Source organism: Myodes glareolus, chromosome 23 (assembly GCF_982192425.1).
Source record: "Myodes glareolus chromosome 23, mMyoGla1.1, whole genome shotgun sequence".
Classification (NCBI taxonomy): domain Eukaryota; kingdom Metazoa; phylum Chordata; class Mammalia; order Rodentia; family Cricetidae; genus Myodes; species Myodes glareolus.
This window is the reverse complement of record NC_142048.1, coordinates 57,907,939-57,929,852: the sequence shown is the minus strand read 5'-3', so window position 1 is coordinate 57,929,852 and position 21,914 is coordinate 57,907,939. Positions and strand designations below refer to the sequence as shown.

The following is a 21,914-nucleotide window of genomic DNA, read 5'->3' as shown; positions in this document are numbered from 1 at the left end:
AAATATGCCCCGTGTCCTTAGCGCTCTCTCTATGCCAGATTATGTTCTGGATTTTATATTGCTTTGAAACGGTATGCTTTCAATCTTATCACCCCAGGAAATTCTGTATTATGATGAATTTTCCAAGTCCATTAGCTGTTGGTGCTTCATCAGACTCTTTTTTCTTGCTGAAAAGAAAGACCTGAGGACTCACTCCCAAAGAAGTCATCACAGGATCAAAGGACATGTTTCTAAACTGATACCCAAAAGACTGATCAACCCGGAGTCCCCCAAGTCAGAACTCTCATCCACACAGAGTATTAGCATTTATAACGTTTTGTTAGTTGAAGAGCAAACAGAGTAATTCACTGTGGCTTGTTCTTTTATGCCCTGCCCTGAAGGTGGGTCTGCCTATTGTGTGTTCATCTCTCATGGACTCTGTGTTCCCGGTCACCCATACTGAGTACATGGAGGAAATGGCCTTTCTGGAGCTCACATAGGACTTGCCTGCTACATAGGTCCTCCCTCAGGACTCTGGTAAGTCTCCACAGGGGCAGCATCTTCCTGTCATACCTGCCCCGTGATGTGTCTGCATTTGTAACTGAGTGTCAGGGCTGGTCCCTCCCCTCTCCCAGGGTGTGGATGGTTTTACTCCTAAGTCTGAGCGCAAGAAATAGGATGGATGGATGGGTGGGTAGCTGGTGGATGGGAGAAGGATGAATGGAGGGATGGATGATGGATGGGTGCATGGATGTATTGATTCATGGATGAACGGGTGCGTGGGTGGATGGACAGACAGATGTACGGAAGGACAGATGAAGGAACAGTGAAGGAGCCACAGTTGAAAGTGGAATGAAATCCTCCTCAGAGTCCCCCGAACAGGGGTTACCAGACTCACAGACTCCACAGTTGAAGATGGGCAGAATTCACCAGATTCTGAGAATGTGGACATTCTCAGGTGTCCACAGAGCTGGCAGTGACACAATTGCCCCTACTGCTGTCGGTTTTCTGACCTCGAGGCCCATCACTGTAGAACTGTCACTCACCAGGACCTGTCTATGTGGTGGCCCCACACAGTGATGGGCTGGTGCAGACATATAAGAACTCAGACATAAGAACTGGGGAGATGGCTCAGCCGGCGAGTCACCTGGACTCCCCATCCCGACTGCCAGCCACCCTAGCCAAACTGGTGAGTTCTCGGGTTCAACAAAAGGCCCTCTCTCAAAAAATAAAGTGGAGAGCCATTTAAAAAGACACCCATCATTGACCTTTGGCCTCCACACCCATGTACACCCCCCCATACACACACACTCACACCACGAGAGTGGGGGAGCATTTTGGTGTTTGTAGGGCATGTAGACCACAGGATAGCAGGGGTCTCAGCACCATGCCATCTGGTGTTCCTTGCTGAGGCTTTAGTGTGCTAGAATGATGGGCTGTACAACACTGCATTTTGCTTCCAAGGGAATATTTAATGGATTCTAGAGATATTTGACTTTTGGGGGCTGAAGTGGGGGAGGGGCATTGTGTTGGCAGCTGATGATGAAGAGCCAGAGATGCACAGGCACTCCTTCTCCCAGGAGGAGTACACACACCCACAGTGCCAAGATTGGGACTCATGCGTCAGAGAAGGGAAAGGAAATCCGCAAGGGTCAACATCAGGCTTCTGCTGTGCACTTAACGTGGCTCCCCAAACTCACAGAAGGAACTCATGCCTGTCTTTGCGATGGAACTGGGTGTCGGGGCCTTTGGAAGCTCTGTGGCTCTGAGAGTAAGGCTTTGTCCTGATGAGATCAGTGCCCCTACCCAAAAGGACAGGGACACTCTAGACCTCACTCTCTCCTCAGGAGGACACTGTGGGGAGCCCGTGGCCTGGAAGCCGTCCAGAAAGCTTCCCTCGGGAAGATAACCAGCACCTGGGCTGAACCTGTAGACTCCATACTGAGAAACAACTATATTCCCCCAAAGGCACCCATCTATAGCTTATGTTGTAGTAACCTAAGCTGGCATATTCAGAGGTAAATCCCTCTCAGCTAGGGAGCAGGAGACACGGAGGATGGAGGCAGAATGCTAAGGCCCCAAAGACACTGATTCTGAACCCTAGCAACTCTGCCACGCCATACTCAGAATATAATAGTAAAAGAGTGGGGCCCTGGGAATGGGGGTGAGGACTTGGGTAGCTGGAGTCCTCTCTTACCTCTGGACCAGCTGAAGTGACCATTCAGCCCCATTGAAGTCACACAACCTCACCTTTGCGAGGACTTTAAGGATTCTGCTCAACAGTGCACGCTCCACGAGCCTCCTCAGACTTGGTCCTTATCTCTTCTCCCATCCATGGCCTGACCTACTAGGGAAAGGCGGCGTCTATTAAATGAAGAAGGGAGTTCTCCAGAGTCTGGGACTAGCCACACTCATAGCAGGAACCGAGAACCTCTGCGGAGCTGTATCCTAGGATGCTAAGCCATCGTGGAACAAAACACTGCCCCCAAAATGACAGAGACGGGGAAGTCTGGTGACATGGGAGGCCACTCATGCGAGTACACTGTCAGAAACGCCGCTCAGATAAGGAGAGTGCCAGAGAGGGTCTCAACTACGAGCCTACAACACCCTGCCTACATTCTCAGAGCTTAGCACGTTGGGGACTGCTCCTACAGAGAGAGCTGGGCCACAGGAGCACCTCCCTTACACATCTGGCCATCTGAGAAGCGCAGGGACAGGGGTGAAAGTGCTATTCCTATGCTGCTTTGTCTAGAGAGACCCCATCAGGCACATGCCTCACTCAATGCTGGCTCCCCAGCTCCCAGCCAAACCTTCAGCCTACTCAACTTACATTTCTTGCATGTGTGGAAAGGTAAGTTAATCAGGAGCAGCATGCTTTTGGAAGGGCCTCCCATCTGGATGCTCGCGCAGTTAGAAATGACCGATGGTAAGCGATGTTCTCTCTCTCCGAGAGACACTCCCGGACAGAGGGGTAGGGATGGTTTGCAGACAGCTCGCCCAGTGACTTCTGCTCTTCTGTTGGTCCAGTTAGGCCACAGAGGACGCCTTCTCTCACAAGTGGCTCTCTGCAAGTGTGCACTGTGTCTTGGGAGGTATTTTCCCAGCACCATATGTCAGATCCAATTGTGAATTGGACCTGAAGGTATGGCAAGGATGCATTATCTAATTAATTAGCATTTAAAGACTCCCCAGAGAAGATACCACTGAGCAGGCAATACTCTCCTAGAATACATAGCAGGTTACCCTGTGAGCTGAGGAACTGGAACCATCTTTACGGTAGTATGCTCGCCAGAGCTTTGCATTTTGAGAACTTCATGAGCTGGTGCTGGATAGAGACTTATTTTCATCGGCACAAACCCAGTCTTTAAGATTCAATGCATTTGTTATGTATGAGAAGTTGTTGTACGAAAATGGACACACAGAGACAAACGGCTCAATAGTGAGGTCAGGAGAAAGATAGAGGCACTGTCATCAGAGCCCAGGACTGTCGTTTTTCTCACATGTCCTGCCCTGATGAACACTTTCTCATCAGAAAAAAAAAAAAACAAACAAGCAAAAAAAAAAAAAAAAAAAAAAAAAAAAAAAAAAACCCAGTGGGGCTAGAGCAATGGCTCCGTGGGTAAAGCATGAGGACCTGAGTTCAAATCCCTGGAATCTATATAAAAAGATGGGTAGTAGATGCCTGTGTTCCTACAGAGAGATGGATGTGGAGACAGGAGCAGTTCCAGGTCACAGGGCAACCAGCCTGGCACATTCGGCAGACCCTATCTCAAACAAGGTGGGGGATACGGCTCAGAGCTGGAGGTGTCTTCTGACCTCCACATGTGTGCTGTCCCGAATGGACACCCATAGCTGTGCACGCACGCACACACACACAGACAAACAGACACACACACACACACACACGTCTGTGCCCATGACAAGGCAGGCAGGGAAACATTCTTAGGAAGTAATAGTCTAAGAGTGACCGAGAAGTTTGCAGTTACCTACCAAGGAAGTCTACTTTGGATTCTAGACACGCTGCTTGGAGAGCGCCACCCGTGGTCGCTAAGGTATGAGAGCAAGGTTCTGATCCATGGTGTGAGAAATAAAGAAGAGAGCGGCTCAGGGCCCAGCCAGGCCTCCTCCTGCTCCCGTGTCCTAGTGGCTTCCAACTCTGAAAATGCCCACCATTGCTCTTGCCAACGCCCTCCTTTCCAGGAATGGTGCGGCGAGGCCTTTGCCCATCACCCATGGAAAGACTTACAGAAGACGCAGCTGGAGCAGCGACGGGAACGCCCGCAACATTTGGATGAATGTGAATGTATGTCACATGGTGACTGGTCGATGGGCTAGGGGAGAAACAGGAAGTTTGGGTCAGAGTTAGGGACTGAGACCCATGAGCAGCAGGCAGTGGGGAAACTGGCCAGTCAGCCTGTAGGTGCAAAGGAAAATGAACCTGTAGCTTTCTACTTTTGGGTAGATTCCTCAGTTTGGGGCAACTCTGAGTTGTGGAAGAGCTCTTGCTTGTGACTCTTAGGACTCTCTTCGCCACACCGAGGTGGGTTATTGCTCTGGGTAAGTTTCTTTTCTCTCTCTCTCTCCCTCCCTCCCTCTTTCCTCCCTTCCTCCCTTCTTTCTTTCTTTCTTTCTTTCTTTCTTTCTTTCTTTTTTTCTTTCTTTCTTCCTTTCCTTCTCTCTTTTTTTCTTTTTTCAATTTGATACAAGCTTGGTCATCAGGGAAAAGGGGACCTCAATAGCAAAACCACCATTAATCGCCTGTAGACAAGCAAACCTATGGGTATTTTCTCGATCAGTAATAGACGTGAGAGGTCCCAGGCCACTATGGATGGCGCCACCCCTGGACATGTGGTCCTAGGAGGTGTAAGAGAGGTAGTTGGATGTGAGCCTGGAAACACACCAGCAAGTAGAATTCTTGCATGGCCTCTGTATCTGCTGGGGTGTGGTGGTGGATGGTCTCCCCGCAGTACATAGCAATCCTGTTCTCCTGAGGAGCCTCCACAGCTGAGCTCTGCTTTGCTCTCTTAAGGGAATGTCCTAGCAGAACTACCCACTTCTTCTCCTGCCCAAGAAGCACATCGCTTCTTTTGCTAACATTCTACTTAAGGGGACGACCCTGCAGAAATGGAGCAATCTCCTCTGGCTACAGTTGTTCCTTTTTCTGTTCCACCTTGCTCAGATCCCCTTAGGGAGCATCCCAGCAAGGTTCTTCTGCACCAGCTAAAGAAGATCATCATCCAAGACACTTTTGAGAAAGATTTATTTAGGAAGGAGGAATCCAGGAGAGTGGCTGCCTCTGCCAGGGAGAGATAAATGGTGGCCTCTAACTGAACAGGCCAAGAGACTTACATAGGGCTTCTAAGAGGTGGAGTTTTCCCAGGGAGAAGAGTGATTGGCTAGTTTTCCCTGCTCAGGGATTGATTAGTTAGCTGGTCAGGAGCAGAGATGACTCTGATTTTATGACCAAACTGTTTCTTTCACTGGTCCTGGGTTCAGAGTCAGGGTGCCCAGGAATTAAGTTTTCTGACTCAGTTGTCCTTTTTACCCTACACAGTCACCTGACAGGATTTGGAGTTGGCTGATGCGGAGTTGGTCTTGACTGTCAGCTTGGTTAGATTTGGAAGGAGCTAACAGACACAACTGCACAGGTATGTGCAGGTATTTCCAGACCCTCCCTGGAGTGGATAGAACTTTCTGAAAGCTCAGCTATAGAGCAGGCCAAGGACAAAGCAGCCCTGCCTTCACCTCTCACTGACAAATGTGTCTGTCCTGTGCCCGAGACCACAGCTCCTTTGGGTCCAACATGGACTGCACACCAGGGCTGTCCAGAAGTCTCAGGCCTGTGAGGCCGTGGTAGAACACTCAGTTACCTAGCTTCATTGACTGAGCAGTTACTAGTCATGCAAATGGTGATTGCTGGATTATGCAGGGCCTATCAATAAACTGATTCGGTAGGTCCCCTTTGTGTGTGTGTGTGTGTGTGTGTGTGTGTGTGTGTGTGCGTGCGCGCATCCCAACATATATCCATCCCATTGGTTATTTTTTTTTAGAGAATGAAGACACTGGATCATGCCTCTCTTATGAGCAGAGAAAGTAGGGTTGCTCCTCTGGCTGCTGATTGAAGGGGAACAATTGTTTCCCTGGTTAAGAATGTCTGCTAGGCTGTTAGAGGCCCCTATCTTAGTCAGGGTTTCTATTGCTGTGAAGAGACACCAGGCCACAGCAACTCTTACAATGGAAGAAAAACATTTAATCGGGGTGGTTTAACATTTTTAGAGGTTTAGTCCCTTATTATCATGGCGTGACATGGTGGTCTATAGACAGACTTGGTGCTGGAGCTGAGAGTCCTAACTCTCGATAGGCAGGCAACAGGAAGTTGTCTGAGACACTGCCTGCAGCTTGAGTATATACGAGACCTCAGAACCCACCTCCACAGTGACACACTTCCTCCAGCAAGGCCACACCCACCACAACAAAGCCGCATCTCCTAAGAGTGCCACTCCTTTAGGGGGCCATTTTCCTTCAAACCATCACAGCCCCTAGACTTTATTAATCCCCCAGATCTTAGCACAAGTGATGCCATGATGGGAGTACTATTCAGTCCTTGGAACCTGACATACAGGCACCACCACCTGGAGAAATGAGAACAAAAACCTAATTCATCAAAGTCCACAGTTCTGGGAAAGTCTCTAAATGTACTGACCTTGCTTCTTGACTTCTATGGTGCTGGTTTTGGTGAACTGTTCTTGCTAACTGGGGTGTGTCAACCCAGGATGCAATTTTGTCTTTAAAAGCTCACCTTGAAAAACGAAAGGGACTACACTTGGGCTCCAAACACCCAGTATAGCCACCGGCCAGCCAATAAAGACTCTTCATTGGCCTGAACTGTGTCTGAGTGCTATTCTCTGGTGGACGCCTCACAACAAGGTAACAAACACGCCTTTGATGCTAGACAGAGACAGGACCCGACGCACCTGTCTGTCTCTGTTGCTGATACTAGCCTGGCATGGACGTGACTTCCTGCGGCTGAAAGCCAGAGCTGTGCCTGTTGCTATTAGCAACCTGAGCTAGGCCTCTTCTCTCCAGCCACAGACACACCTGCCCAGGTCCTGGTTGGCAGCGCTATAAACAGCCCATTTGCCTCCTTTGCGGAACATTATGCTCTCATTCCATTGGCTGTCGTATCATAAACAGAGCACAGAAAAGAATTCAGAATCTTACGAAAGAAGCTACCAGAAAAGAAAGTATCCCAGCAAGAACGTTCTCTGCAGGGGAAATGGTCTCATCAATGCTTGCTGTTTTCACCCTCACCCAGGACTGCTGTAGCTGTACACAGTGTTCTCAGAGAGAGATCAGATGTCATCAGCTGCATTCGTACCCATTTCCTTGTAGAAAATATAAATTAGAGTGAGCAGAAGGCACCCTGAACTTAGCAAGCCCCCATGAGATCTTGGCCAGAAAACCCTTCCATTAGTATTTGACTTAATTGTACCTGAAAACCCTCTCCCGAGCAGCACAATTGTCCTGGAGGAGATGGGTGTCGTGGGTAATTGTTACTTTCACCACAGATTTAATAATATTTTATAAATGTCAAATGAGCATCTTAGATTGAATTGGAAAATTAAATACTTGAGGTTGAAAATATAATTATTCGGGGAGACATGAGGCTGATGTGTGCTTTATTTTCTCAGCGTTTTAATAAGCAGTAAAATATGTGGGGATGGTGACTTGTTCTGTAGTCACAAAGAGAAGTGGAAGCCAAGAGAAGAGGAGAAATTGCCTCTGAAGTCTAAACTACAGAACTACACTGCTTGGGGACGGGGGGGGGGGGGGGAAGCAGGGAGGTTCCTCCATAAATTCTGATGCAAATTCAACTGTCCACTTGATTGGCTCAAGAAACACCCAAAGCTCTGATATGAGCGGCACCATCCATGGGAGGATCCTAGACTGAACTTACTGGGAATTGAGAGCCCTTAAATGCAGGCTTGCTCTGAGCCTGCCCCTCATTCCTCTATGCTACGAGCAGATGCGGTGCACCAGTGGTCTGGAGCCTTCTGCCACCAGAGACTGTCTACCCTCAAACCATGAACCAATCAAACCCTTGCTACCTTAAATTCCTTAATCACAGGTGTGAGAAAAATGACCAGCAACACAGCGACCCCATTTCCACAGTGATGTTTGCAAGCACTAATTTTGTGTGTATGACCTTAAGATAGATTTAGCACGGCCTCTTTAAGAATTCTTTTAGTGAATTTATTTATTTTGTATATAAGGGAGGGGCAGACATGTGGATATTCTGTTGTGCATGTGGAGGTCAGATCACAGCTTCCAGGGTTCAATTCTCCCCTTCATGTGGCTCCAGGAATCGAGTTGAGATCATCAGGCTTGGCAGCAAGTGCCTTTACCTGGTGAGCCATCTCGCAGGCTTTCTTTGGGATCGCTTTTACAAGCTTAACCTGGAGTAGATGAAGTCATGGGATGGGCCAGGATCCAATGGCTGAGGTCTTTACAGAAAGGGAGGCATAGCCAGAACCACACAGGACAAAGTATAGCAGAGCATTGGCAGCAATGAAGAGGCTACTGGCCAAGGAGCAACTAGGATCGCTGGAGACCCTAGGAGCGAAAGAAAGTCCTGAAGCAAATACCCCCTGAAACTTTAAGAGTAAACAGGTTTCTGCTGACCTTTGCATCTCTGACTGCAGAATCTGCAGCTGTGAAATGAAACAAACCGCTGTGCTGGGCAGCTGCGTTGGAGCAGTTCTGACTGTCTGTCAGCCCCAGTACTAACAGGGCAATGACCAGGGTCCAACAGGATTCCAAGAACATTTTGGATTTACATGTCCAAAAAGGCTCATATGGTTAAAGCTTGTTCCCTAGTTTGTGACACTGTTGGGAGGTGGTGGACACTGTTGGGAGGTGGTGGACACTGCTGGGAGGTGGTGGACACTGTTGGGAGGTGGTGGACACTGTTGGGAGGTGGTGGACCCTGTGGAAGGTGGCAGTTGGTCAGAGGATGTCTTAGACAGGGTTTCTGTCGCTGCCAAGAGACACCATGACCACAGTAACTCATGTAACAAAAATGTATTAGAGTTGGTGGTCTTACAGTTCAGAGGTTCAGTCCATTATTATTTCTCACCCAGAGCCAGTCAGTATTCACTATTCACTAGGATCCTTCATGGATGTGTGATGAGTGGACAGAAATCTGGCTCACTACTCAAGGTTAAGCAAAGTGGCCCTCTGCCTTCCGTTCTTGGCTTTCATACTGCAGACACACATTGTCATTTACTCTGACCATTTCGTGCCGAACTCTTTGTGGTTTCTTTGGTGATTTTGTGGCTCAAGGTGGAACTTCCCCATAGGACATGGTAAACGAGAAGGCTGTGATGAGCCTCACTAGAAAGAAGTATGTGTCGATAAACCTGATTCGAGTACAAAGTGCGGTGGGTTCAATGTTAATGAAAGAATAGGAACGGATATAGTATCATTCAACAGAAACACACACAAGTCTACAGAGGGATGACTACAACTTTCTTTTCAATAAAAAAAAAAATTAGCTAGAATATACTGACTGCTTTTTTCCCCTGAAGACAAAGTCTCATTTTACCCCCTTACTACCTTGGAATTCATTATAGATCCCAGGCTAGAACTGTCATGGTTTGTCCTGTTCCCTTAAGAGACAAGCCCCGCCCCTCCCCCTCCCCATCTGCTGAGGCAAGTAGATCTTCCACTTCCAGCTGGAGTTCCTCCCTTTCAGTCTCTCTCCCAAAGGCATAGCTGCTGCTCTGACTCATCTCCTTTCCCCCTCCTCTCTCTCTCTCTCTCTCTCTGCTCTTCCCTCTTCTCCCCTTCCCCTTTTCCCTTACCTCTCCATAACCCACTAAATAAATACCCACTTTCTCTGTGTGCCTATCCATCTGTCTCTCATCCACCGCAGCTGTGGCTTCTTGGGGACTAGCTGCCTTGCGGTGGTCTCTCACCAACCATGTGGCTCCAAATCCAGGATCCGCTGCCTGTCTTGGCCCCACGGCCACTTGGGGAACAGTGCCACTTTATTTTTTTTTACCATAACAAGAACTCATGACAATCCTCCTGCTTCAGTCTCACGAATGCCAAGATTATAGGCATGTCAAATTTATGAGCAGATAATAATCATTTTCCGTTGGTTCATCTCCCCATATTAAATTGATAAGGTCATGGAGAGCTTTATCTTTAAACACAAGCAAATAGTGATTAAAACACTGCATGTTTGTCCCCATTGAGAGACTCTGGAAAACCAGAGATGGGTGAAAAGAAATGAAGCCAAACGTTGTGAGTGGTGATACCGTCACCAGAAAGCTGAAAGCGTACGTGGGGGCAGGCAGCTCAGACGGGGCAGTGAGGGGGCTGTCACAAAAGTCAGACTCAAGGCCCACTCTGCACTGTCACATGTCCACATATTTTGTGTATTTTCACTGTTTTGCCTCATGCAAACATGGGCATCTTCTGCTACTACCACTGGTCACAGCGAGTCTCCAGAAAGCCAAGGACCATGTCCAAGTGCCCAGCAGGTCAGAAACCCAGGTGTTGACCTCTTTCTCATGACCCTTCGATGATAACTCCAGCACGGCCTTTTCAGACTATGTCAGTCATTTGGCCTGTTGTGACCAAATAGCTAACAAAGTCAGCGGAAGGGAGGGAAGTCTCCTTTGGCTTACAGTCTGAGGGCGAGTCCATCACCTCAGGGAAGGCCTGGTGTCCAGAGCAGGATGGCAGCTTGTCACATGTGTGCATGGCTTGGACACAGAGAGCCATGGCTGCTGGTGCCAGCGGGCTCACCACTCACCATCTCCCTTGTTATTCATTCTGGGACCCCAGCCTGTAGGACGGTGTGACACACATTCAGGGCAAGTCTTCTGCCCTCAATCAAACCTCTCTAGCTGCGCCCTCACATATACACCTAGAAGTGTGTTTCCATGGTGGTCTAAAGATGAGTGCTCACGGGTTACACCTGGGTAGAGACGGTCAGGGCAGCTTCACTCAGTCTCCCCAACTTGAGACCAGCGGAGTACTGTTGTTGCAGAAGGGAATACTCACACTGCAGGAAGGAAGGCCTCCAGATGCAGAGCCTTGGGGTGTTTGAAATTGGGTCTGCAGTGGACTCAATTCCTGTTTGGGGGTCATTGTCATCCTTAACAGAGTTCTCATAGCTTCCTGCCCGGTGGCGCATCTGTGTGGGAGGCTGGATGACTTGAGCAGCCATGTTCAGTACTAAATGTGGGCTGGGACCAGGCTGAAGTCAGGAGAAGAATGCAGCCTTTGTTTCGCTCTTCTCTTTGTGAATGGAAAGTCAGGCTCTGCCCTGCGGGAAGGAGCTGGATAGGAGCTCCTCTGCACCGAATGCCAGACACCTGACCCTCCCCTCCCCTCCCCCCTCCCTGCCTGGTAGCCCTGATACAGACCCCTGTGCCCCAAGCAACAGGATACTCTGAGAGAAAGGCTGCCTGGCCTGGGTTCAATCTGGTGCTGCTGGAAATGGCAGGCCATCGCAGGGACTTCAAGGCAACCATGCGAGGTGTCAGGAGCCATGGGCGTTTTTGTGAGATAAAGACAAAGGAGTTGGGACAGTCACTAGCTGCAAGGACCCAGTAGTGGGCTAATCCCTGATGCAGTACAAGGAAAGACGAGGGGAAATAATGCAGAGGAGAAGATGAGAGCCCTTACACAGGCCCTGGCCAGTGTCAGCTTGGGGTCACTAAGTTCTTGAGGACCACATTAGTCTAGGCTTCGGTCAGCACAGGACCCAGCTCCCTTCCTTTCTCTTGCTTATTTCAGCCGTTCATCCTTCTCCCATAAGATACACTAATACCATTGTAAGGGCAGATCAGATCCAACATCACCAGATACCCATGAGTGCAGCTAGCAGAAGGCTTGTGAGCCCCTAAACAAGGTCTCAGAGTACAGAAAACATGATCCCCCAAACATCTTTTCAACCTTTGTCAAACAGAGAAGGGAAAGATGAGAGGCGGTGAACGTTGTCACGTGAAAAGCCCAGAGTACCCCAGAGACGGGCCTGCTGGGGCAAACCACAGATGGTAACAGCATTGCTCTCCTGGAAATTGTACCGGGCCAACGGTTCATTAAACGCTGTGTGCCATGATCACCTGGCACCAGCTTAAGAGGCAGACAATACTTACATGTTTTATTTTAGGTTTACTTAAATATTTAGTTTACTTTCTATGTATGAACGTTTTGCATACATACATGTATGAACACCACACGTGTGCAGTGCCCTCAGAGGCCGGAAGAAGGCATTGGGTCTCCTGAAACTGGAGTAATGGACAGATGTTAGCCCCTGTGTGGTTCTGGGAACCCCAGTCCTCTGCAAGAGTAGTAGGTGCTCCTTGTCTATCAGTGAGTCATCTCTGTAGACCAGAAGTCCTTTTCAATAAAACACATCAGCAGGCATCTTATCTAACTAATATTCATTTAATTTGGCTTATTTCATTTGAATGTTTTAATAGCATCAGCTAATTATACACAGCAATGGTTTCATTACTTCTCCATACATGTGTGTAATATATTCCAAACACATTCACCCCCGACACCCTCTCCTCCTGTCCCCATGCCTGTTAATTTCCTCCCCCTCCCAACTATACCCTGCTATAAATACCTGCCATGTTTTGATCCCCTGCTTTGATGTAGAGGTGTCAAGATGAAAGAGGAGGCCCTCACCCACAGCAAGTGAAACTGGCCATGTTGTGGGACCATGACAGAATCGGTGACCTGACCAAGTCACTGACTAACGAGTTACAACGGCAGTCAGTACGAGGTGGAGTGTGAAGTTTTGGCCTGGGCTGTTTGGAGCAGCGTTATCAATGACTTGATGCATTGATGAAAGGCATAGGAAAAGGCCAACGCAGTGGACGGCAGCCAGACGCCGAACATCCCTAATCTATTGCAACTCTGTAGGACCCAGGCAGTCAGGTGCAGCCCAGATACACATGTGGGCTCCCTAGTAGGGAGTGAGGCCTGGATGGAGACCGTGGGAAAGAGTGGTTTGCAGCCAGAGGCTGTGAGAGCTAGCGACTTCTCCACGTGGGCAGGCACAGCTGCTCAGGTCTCACCTGGGCACAGCTGCTCAGGTCTCACCTGGGCACAGCTGCTCAGGTCTCACCTGGGGAGCAGGCACAGCTGCTCAGGTCTCACCTGGGCAGGGGCTGAAGCAAAAGCTGCACCTGGTCTGCCCACTGGGCAAGCTGGAGATACACACAGGACTTCATGTTCTGAAGAACATCGGGAGGGGAAAGGTGATTTCGGGGATGATGACAAGAGCAGTGAGGTTTTCCAGGTTGTGGCTTGTGGAAGTGAGACTCAGAGCAGCTACCTGACCACAAGACCAGGTTAGACCACGGCATGTGGAAGTGAGGCTCAGAGCAGCTACCCGACCATAAGACCAGGTTAGACCATGGCATGTGGAAGTGAGACTCAGAGCAGCTACCTGACTATGAGACCAGGTTAGACCATGGCATGTGAAAGTGAGACTCAGAGCAGCTACCTGACCACGAGACCAGGTTAGACCATGGCATATGGACGTGACATGCAGAACAGTTACCTGACCACAAGCTAGGTTAGACCACAGGTCTTAAGAGGCTGCAGGGCAAGAAGCTCACACCAGAAACAGCCAGCTCAGAATAACAACAACAAAAAGAAACTGGGCTGTTTTAGGCTCAGAGGCTGGTCTGTGGCCACTGGCTTCCTTGCTATGGTGAGGCAGAGCCTTCAAGACAGAGGAAGCTCAAGGCAAACGAAGCTGCTTACTCATGGAGGCCAGGAAGCGGCAAGAACACCTCCCACTCGGGTTCCATCTGGGCCATAGCCTGTTGGGCAGTGCATCACACATTCAAAGAGAGTCTCCCTACCTCATTTCCCGCCTCTGGAAACATGGCCACACACCCAGAGGTGTGCTCACCCATCTTCTATGTATATCACAGCCCTGCTGACAGTCAGGTTACCTGCCATCTACCGAATATCACAGCTTAGACCTGCCCACCTTCTAGTGCTCGGAACTTCAGTGGGCAGAGTCAGCTGGCACAGGGCCTGTTTTCCCAGAAGGTAGCTGATAGAATGTGGCCCTTAAAGTGATAATGGGGGGGCTTCTCTGCTTCAGGACCCAGAAAACATCATTCAAAGGGCAATTCCCACTGGTTATACATGACTGGATGGGGAAGATGGAGACACGCAGAACTCTGGGGTTTACTGGCCAAATCAGAGAGCTGTGGGTCAATGAGAGACCCTGTCTCAAAAAAAAAGGTGGGTGACATCTTCAGATTGATGCTGATACCCAAAATAGTCCTCTGGCCTCCATATGAGAATGCACACACACACACACACACACACACACACCGCACACACTTGCACAGACACACAATGCACCCCCCACATCCAAGCACATATGCACACACATATACATACATACATGCATACACACACACAAATACACATGCGTGCACTGGGACACACACACACACACCAGTGACATAAGCAGCATCCCTTTGAACCTTCAGGAACATTGATGCTATAGAAAAATCCACCCACTTGGCAAAGAGGGAGATAAAATCAGAGTATAAGGCAAGTAATGCCTTTCTCCTATGGAACATTAATAAACGGGAGTTAGAGAGCCAAGGTACGTGCTCAGACTTTAACCCGTACGTGGGAACACTACTCAGCAATGCAAAGGAATGACTCTTATTGTCCACTAAACTATGAATGAATCTGGAGATAATTGTGTCGAGGGAAGGAACGCCGACAGCAGGGTGTTTTACTCGCCCACTTATACCTCATTCTAGACCACGTCCTTGTCGTAACCCTGAACCACAGTGTCCTGGGAAAGGGCTGCGAAGAGGCAGAGAGGGACGGATGATGAGAGGCGGGAGCAAGCATTTCGGGCGAAGGAGCTAAGAGCCTGCAGTGTTGCTGGATCCGGGTGTCTGTCGATGACACGCCTCTCGGCGTCAGTCTGAAATATGCGCAGTTTGTGTGCGTCAACCTGACTCTGGCAAAGCTGTGAAAACTCGAATCTGCATTAGATTTTCGTATGTGTTAACTGCTTGAGTATTTCCCCCAAACATTTGAAATATTTTACCACATTGCTTTCATAGCTGTGTACCCCTGAATCAGAGCCGTCCATGTTAAACAGGTTTCACATGTCAGTCATGCTTCCCCAAACCTGAGCCCTCATCGAACATGTCTTCCATGGCGTGATTATCAGAACAGAGTGAATTTCCCCACTGTCACATCCTGCACTTCGTAAATTGCTAAACGGTTACTTTGTTTATGCTTGTCACGTATACATAATTCACCATGTTAGGTGGTAACTTCTCAGCATTTAGGCACCTCTCCTAAGACTGAAGTGGTTTCTAATTTTCCCCATGGAACTCAGCTCATTTACTTCTCTTTCTCCTCAAATCGAGTCTCTAGTATTCAGAGAACATCATTGCCGAGTGTATCCAATTCCGTTAAACACTGCAGACACTACCTTCCCGAGGGGGAGGAGGAAAGGCAAGGCATTGCCAGCCTCCTGTTCCCCCAGAGCTCGGCACGTGCTGCAAATCTGCTTTCCAACAGAAGGCACAGGAGAGTGGATGGGATGCTGAGACACTGACTAGCCTGCAAATGGCTGGATGCAGAGGCCATCGGTCTACCCAGAATGCAATGAGTGTAGGACCAGTGTTCTTTTGGTGGGGCGTGGGAATGGAACACCCAGCCGTGGCCTCCTACACACTTGCTGTGGCAGGAAGATTTCCTCCACCATCAGCACAGGTTCTGAGCACAGCCCCAGTCTGCCTGTTTCCTCTCACACAGAGAGCAGCTGGTGTTGTCTACAGGACTTGCTGGCTGTGAACGCTGGCTGTCAATTTGTTCCCTTTCCACAGATAACTTAAGTACAGCCAGGGAGCATCACTCCAGCCACAAAGTGATCTGAATCATTCTTGATTTGGGGTGATGTCCAATTGATTAACTGATTTCCAAGTGTTAACTGATATATCAATGAAGCAAATTAGATTGAATCAAATATCTCTAGCTGTGAAAATTCCTCTTTGAGAAACATTGTCTGCATAATGCCATGACCCCTGGCCCCACACTTTACTCCTTTGTGTCCAAATACATAATCAGAAAACAGTTAAGAATTCATATAAATGTGTAGCTATTGTAGATTAAGTATACAGCAATATCTGTCATACAAACTAAATAAACATTTAACGTAGTTTAACTTAATGAAATATTGAACAAATCCTATTGTCGGTGACTTTTTTTTTAAAAAAAAAACTTGCAGCTCATTCATTCTATAAAATATGCAAGTATCTAAAACAATGAGCACTAAGAAATTTTAATGTTATGGAAACAAACGTACCCTGGAATGTTACCAGTACAAAAGAAACTGAAGGGAACACAGCATTGTTGCAATTCAATAAATAAATCAGCTGGGCTGAGGACAGGAAGCCATGAAGGGCGCAGAGTTCACAGTCAGCAGTAGCCACGGTCTCAACTACTGTATACACCGTGGAACAACAGAAAACTGCAAAATGGAACCCCTTCACCATGGGAAGCCCGTGTCCCTCCTTCTGTGTGCTCTTGTACATTTTCTGCAGTAACTGTATACCGTGTTTGTTCGCTGTGACAATATACCAGACAGAAGCAACCCAAAAGAAGAAGGGTTTGCTTGGACTCAATATAGTGGATACAGTCCATCATGATGGAAGCCTGAGAAACAGAAAACAGAACCAGCCCAGAACCCAGCCTGTACTTGCTAGTCTGACCCTATGGCTGGGCATCTGCCTGCTAAACCCTGTGTGCAAACGGCCCCACAGCTTCTCAAGGTAGCATCCCCATCTGGGAAACAAGGATAAAAACACACGAGCCTGTGGGGGACATTTCACACCCAAATTGTCACAACATTACCAACCGAAACAAAGGGAAGGGGCTCTCTGTGTATTTAAAATTAAACAAACCAAACAGAAATAATCATGTCATTCACAAACGAAAGGAAGAAATACAGTAACCAAGCAGGGAGAACACCATGGTAGAGTCTATGCATTGGCCACAAATTCAGTTAAATAGCAGGCATCTGGAGGACGTCCTAGCAATTCGTATTTGCTGATTGGCCAACCAAACTTTATGGGGAAAGTCTGGCTTTGAAAACTATGCATTAATACAAATATGGGGGAGAGTGAGATGAAAGCAGAGGCATGTGACGTCACCAGTTTTACACTGTCTTCCTATCCTGTATTTTGCCACACTTGGGGACGTTCGTAAGACAAACCGACCTGTGGAGGACCATCAGCTGTTACACCTGAGTGGAAACTATGCCAACCAGCTATGAAAGAACATGGCATTTCAGTAGTCTGGTGTCTCTGGCAACCCTCCTAATTTGTCTTGTGTTCACACGTGACACACCGCCTGGGCACAAGGTCACAGTGACAGCAGCAGGTCTACTGGCTTCCTACTCCTTCAGAGTAGTGGCTTTTGTCCCCTAGAATGTTACCACCCCTAGAAATAATGAATGAGTGCTTGAAATTGGGGGTCGACTTATGAATTCTTTAAAAGCCCAGTTCTCAATTCCCTGCCCATTTCCCTTGGTCATGTGTTCTCAGCTCCCATCATGGTGGCCTCCCTGCCCTTTCCCCATTTCCTGTGGGGCCTGCAGACAGTGCAAGTGGACAATTTGATTGAAGCCCTGTTGTCTCTAGGTTTCTGACCCACCAGGGAAAGTCTCACTTGCCAACAATTACATGACTTTGGGTAACATATTTGATTCGATTTAGTAGTAATCAACTCCAAAATCTTGCATAAAAGTTACTTTACTGTTTCCTCACTCTTCCTGATACTTAGAGTCATGAAAAAACAACCATAGTGATTAAAGAGACACAGTGAAACTAACAGTTAGCAAAAACTTCTCACTCAGGCTTGAATCTCTCTAAGGTAACAAGCCACTGGGGCCTCCTGCAGTTCCTGCTCCAGGCTTCAAAAAAAGCAAGTGGGCCTACGTTGTGTTTTCAGACACTGCCTGCCAGAGGACAGAGATTGCACCGTTCCCTTCCTCAGTCCCGTGGATGAGCCTGCGGCATGGCTGTTTGCACAGGCAAATGAGTTTGCAAAATCAGGCCCAGTCTTTTCGTCTCTGCTGCCTTAGCTACAAATATCAACGCAGTCAGCAAACAAACACCTCCCCAAGGAGCCTTCCAGCATGTTCTACTCACATCTTTGGATTCCTTTGGGAAGAATTATACAACAATTGTTTATTCATCCATCCGTTAACTAAATCAATAAATATGTATTGAGCACCAACTGTGAGCAAGGCGCTGTGCTGGATGCTTGGGAACACACAACAGTGTGTAAAACACAGTTCTACTGTCTGGGGTCTGCTATGGGGACTGCATGTGTCACTGTTCACAGAACACTGGAGAAGGTAAATCTCACCTTAAGGAAATCCTCCTGACCCTCCACAGGGAGCTCGGGGCCGGGAGGGCAAGCCCCACCCTTTCAGGAGACTTCAACTCCCCTGTCAGTGCAGCTCCCAGATCCAGAGCTAACAGGAGGAAAAAGGAGGGTAAGCTCCTGGGTGGTCTTCCTGCCCTTCTGCCCTGAGCGATGCATTCTCTGCCACACACAATAAGCATAAAAGTTTAAGAGTCATGGTCTGATTATTGTAAAACTCTTCGGTAACCTCCCATTTCCTTTTAGAATCAAGAGCAGAACTGTTACCATGCCTACATCATCAGGGAGAATCTGGTCCCCGCCAGCCTCTCTCTCAAAAACCCTGCCAGGTTTATACCCTGCCAGTCTTTCCCTGGGTTACTCAGATGGAGCCAGGGTCCTTGGATCTTTGCTGTGTGGCCTACTCAGCCTCTCAACACTGCTCAACACTCTTCCTCCCACCTGGAATGCTCTCTGTCCATGACCGCATTAGACCTCGGCCACTCCCATCTCAACTCAAAGTAACTGCTCAGGAAAAACTCTTCAAGGCTCCAGACTGAATCCCATTATGTCTTCTTAACTCATCCAACATTCTTGGGGTGGGAGCTCCTATTTTAGTGAGACATAAATATGTATAAACGAATTCTTGAAATACCGGAAGCTTAAACAACAGGGCTCCACGGTGCTGCTTACAGAGTTCAGAGCTAAGCAGAGCCAGCTGGAACTCTGAAGGATCCAGGCTCCTTCTAGAATCTCATTTCACTCAGACAGGTCTTCTGGCTTCCACTGAGCTGTTCACGATAGCCAACACAGCTTCAGTAGTCAAAATGGATTCCAAGAGAACCCATAAGAAACCAGCAGGAAAAGTCACAACCTGGCTTTAGACCATATCCAGTTCATTGCATGGTTACACCTGGTGTTTCAACTTGCAAGTCATTGGCTAGAACTCATTCACACATCACACCTGGTGTCAAAGAATTCTGGGAAATGTAGTCTGTGGTATGTTGCCCGGTTACAAACAAAGGAGTGAAGGAATTAAGTCGGAAAGTTCACTGTGAAGCATTTTATCTCAACTGTATGCTGCTTGTCATCAAGGGCTGTGGAAATTTACCCACATTGGATTCCTGCAGGCCATAATCCCAGCACACTGTAGATAAACGTTTGCTGAACCAGAGAGTGGAGGGCTGGATGAACTAGATATGTGGAGGGATGCTCTAAGGGTGTCCACAGAGGTTTCAGATGAGAGGGTATGGTGGTTTGAATGAGCACATCCCTCGTATATTAGAATATTTGTGCCCAGTTGGTGGAAGTATTTGGAAAGGATTAAGAGGTGTGGTCTTTTTAGAGGAGGTGTGTCACTGGGGAGAGAGGGGGATCTTCCAGGTTTCAACAGATTCCCATCATTGTCAGTGAGCATCCCCTGACTCTGCTTGTGAATCAAGCTTGAGCTCTCAATTGTTCCCACTGCCATGACTGTACTCCACCGTCATGGACTCTCACCTTCTGAAACCATAAACCCAGTTAAACACTTGTCATTGTTACAGGGTTTTAACTGGGGGAGGGAAAACATTGCTTTATTTCCCTTACAAAAAAATAAGATAGTCACACTCCATGTTCTTGCAAGATGGTTCAGCAGGTAAAGATGTTTGCTCCCAAGCCTGACAACCTGAATTCAATCTCTGTGATCCTAAAGGTTGCAGAAAGTAATGAACCCCTACAGGTTGCCTTCTGACTTCCATACATACACTGTGGTATACATGTATGTGGTATACATACAAACAAACAAAAACATAATTGATAAACTAATTTCAAACTAGACATACGTGTTGGGCAATGAAAATGATCATGTGTAAGTGGTAAAGCAGAGAACAGGAATGGGACGAAAAGCGAGTCATGACAAATGTGTGTTCACTAGGGAGGGGGTTAATACCCTGAGCTGTCAGGCAAGCATGCTAGCGCTGCGACAAAGCATCAGTCAATTCCATTCTTGGTACGGAGAAATCTCCGATAGGAACAGATGGCCCAGATGGCAGAGTTCTTTATCCAGAACAGGTTCAAGACTGCTGCCTGAAATGATCAAGACTCACAGGATACTTCAGTCGGGACATGACTAAAACTCTAAATTTTCTTTAGGTCCCCATAAGATTATTAGCGCCCCCAACCAGCAGGAAGTAGCCTGAAATACTACGCCCACATTCCCAACAAATGGACTATGGGTATTTTCCTTTGTTAAAAAAAAAAAAAGAGGAAAATGGTGCGGGAGAATTGTCTGTATTCTGTCAATAATGTATTTTAGTAAAATGCTGATTGGCCAGGCAGGAAGTATAGGCGAGTCAACCAGACAGGAAGTAGAGGCGGGGCAATGAGAATAGGAAAGATGTAAGCTGCCCAGCTGAGAAAGGTACCGAGCCATGTGGCTAACATAGATCAGAATAATGGGTTAAGATAAGTCATAAGAACTAATAAGTAGCCTGACCTAATGGACCAATCAGCTTTATAACTTATAGAGATCTCTGTGTGATTGATTTTCTCTGGGACTTGCCGGTTGTGGGGTGCCAGGCGGGAATAGAAACCCCAACAAGCCGGCCCTTCATGTTACACATTCTGATGATGTCAACACAGGACATCTTGTCCAGCTTGTCCCAAAATTCGGGCAAAAGTCACCTTAATGTGTGCTGTCCATGGTCTGATAAAATGTTCACATGGACTTGGCAGCCTCCAGCCCCTAAGCGTGGTGTCATTCGGCTTCATCTTCTCCTTCCCTACTCTGCCACCTGCTCACCCACGCAACGGCTCGTCAGGTTTCCTCTATGGCTCCTCAGCCTCGATCTTCAAAGAGGAACTATAGTGACGGCCAAGCTACCACGTCTCTCTGCTGTCTCCACCACCTCTCTTCCCAGAAGTCATGGTGCCCCTTCTCCATCAGCACTCACCCCTTCACCTCTACCTGCCTATGCTTATACCTTCTCTTATGCTTGGGTTTTATTAATTTATCTTTTAGTCCTTATTTCACCTAAAAGACAGCCTGCCCCTTTGCTCTCATAAAGGGAATAAAAACACCCAGGTGGGCTCTGGACCTGTTGCCTGCTTCCCTGATTTTGCCTGTTCCCAGCTCTTGCATACAGCTTCTGACCCCTCAGTCCTAGGAGATGTTCCTCTGCAGAAGTCACTAGGACAGCGGCCGCAGGATCCAGCTACCTCACCTTTTTTTGACACTTTTCTGGCCATCCTGGACACAATGTTCCCCCGGTCACATTTCCCTCCACTCCCAGCATGCTGGTGTTCACATTCCCACACATCAGCCTCCAAACACTGAACCTGGGTAGGGCTCCTTCACTCTAACTTGTAGGCGACTCATTTTTTGTCCAGGGACTTTAAACACTCTCTGCAGACCAAAGACTAGTGTTTATTTGCTCTAGATCTGGCGTTCAACATGAAGGAACCAATAGTCCAACTGTCTGTCTGTCTTTGCCGCTTATCTG

At 48.0% G+C, this 21,914-nt stretch overlaps 1 long non-coding RNA gene across 1 annotated transcript; it reads right to left on the bottom strand.

Moving 5' to 3' along the window:
* Nucleotides 1–904: 904 nt before the first annotated feature.
* On the bottom strand, nt 905–7,108 carry LOC148118374 (uncharacterized). The gene is made up of 5 exons (XR_015736203.1): nt 6,954–7,108; nt 4,226–4,310; nt 3,970–4,047; nt 2,810–3,044; nt 905–2,326 (listed from the first exon to the last, which is right to left on the bottom strand). It is a non-coding gene; the product is annotated as an uncharacterized LOC148118374 (long non-coding RNA).
* Nucleotides 7,109–21,914: the final 14,806 nt, after the last annotated feature.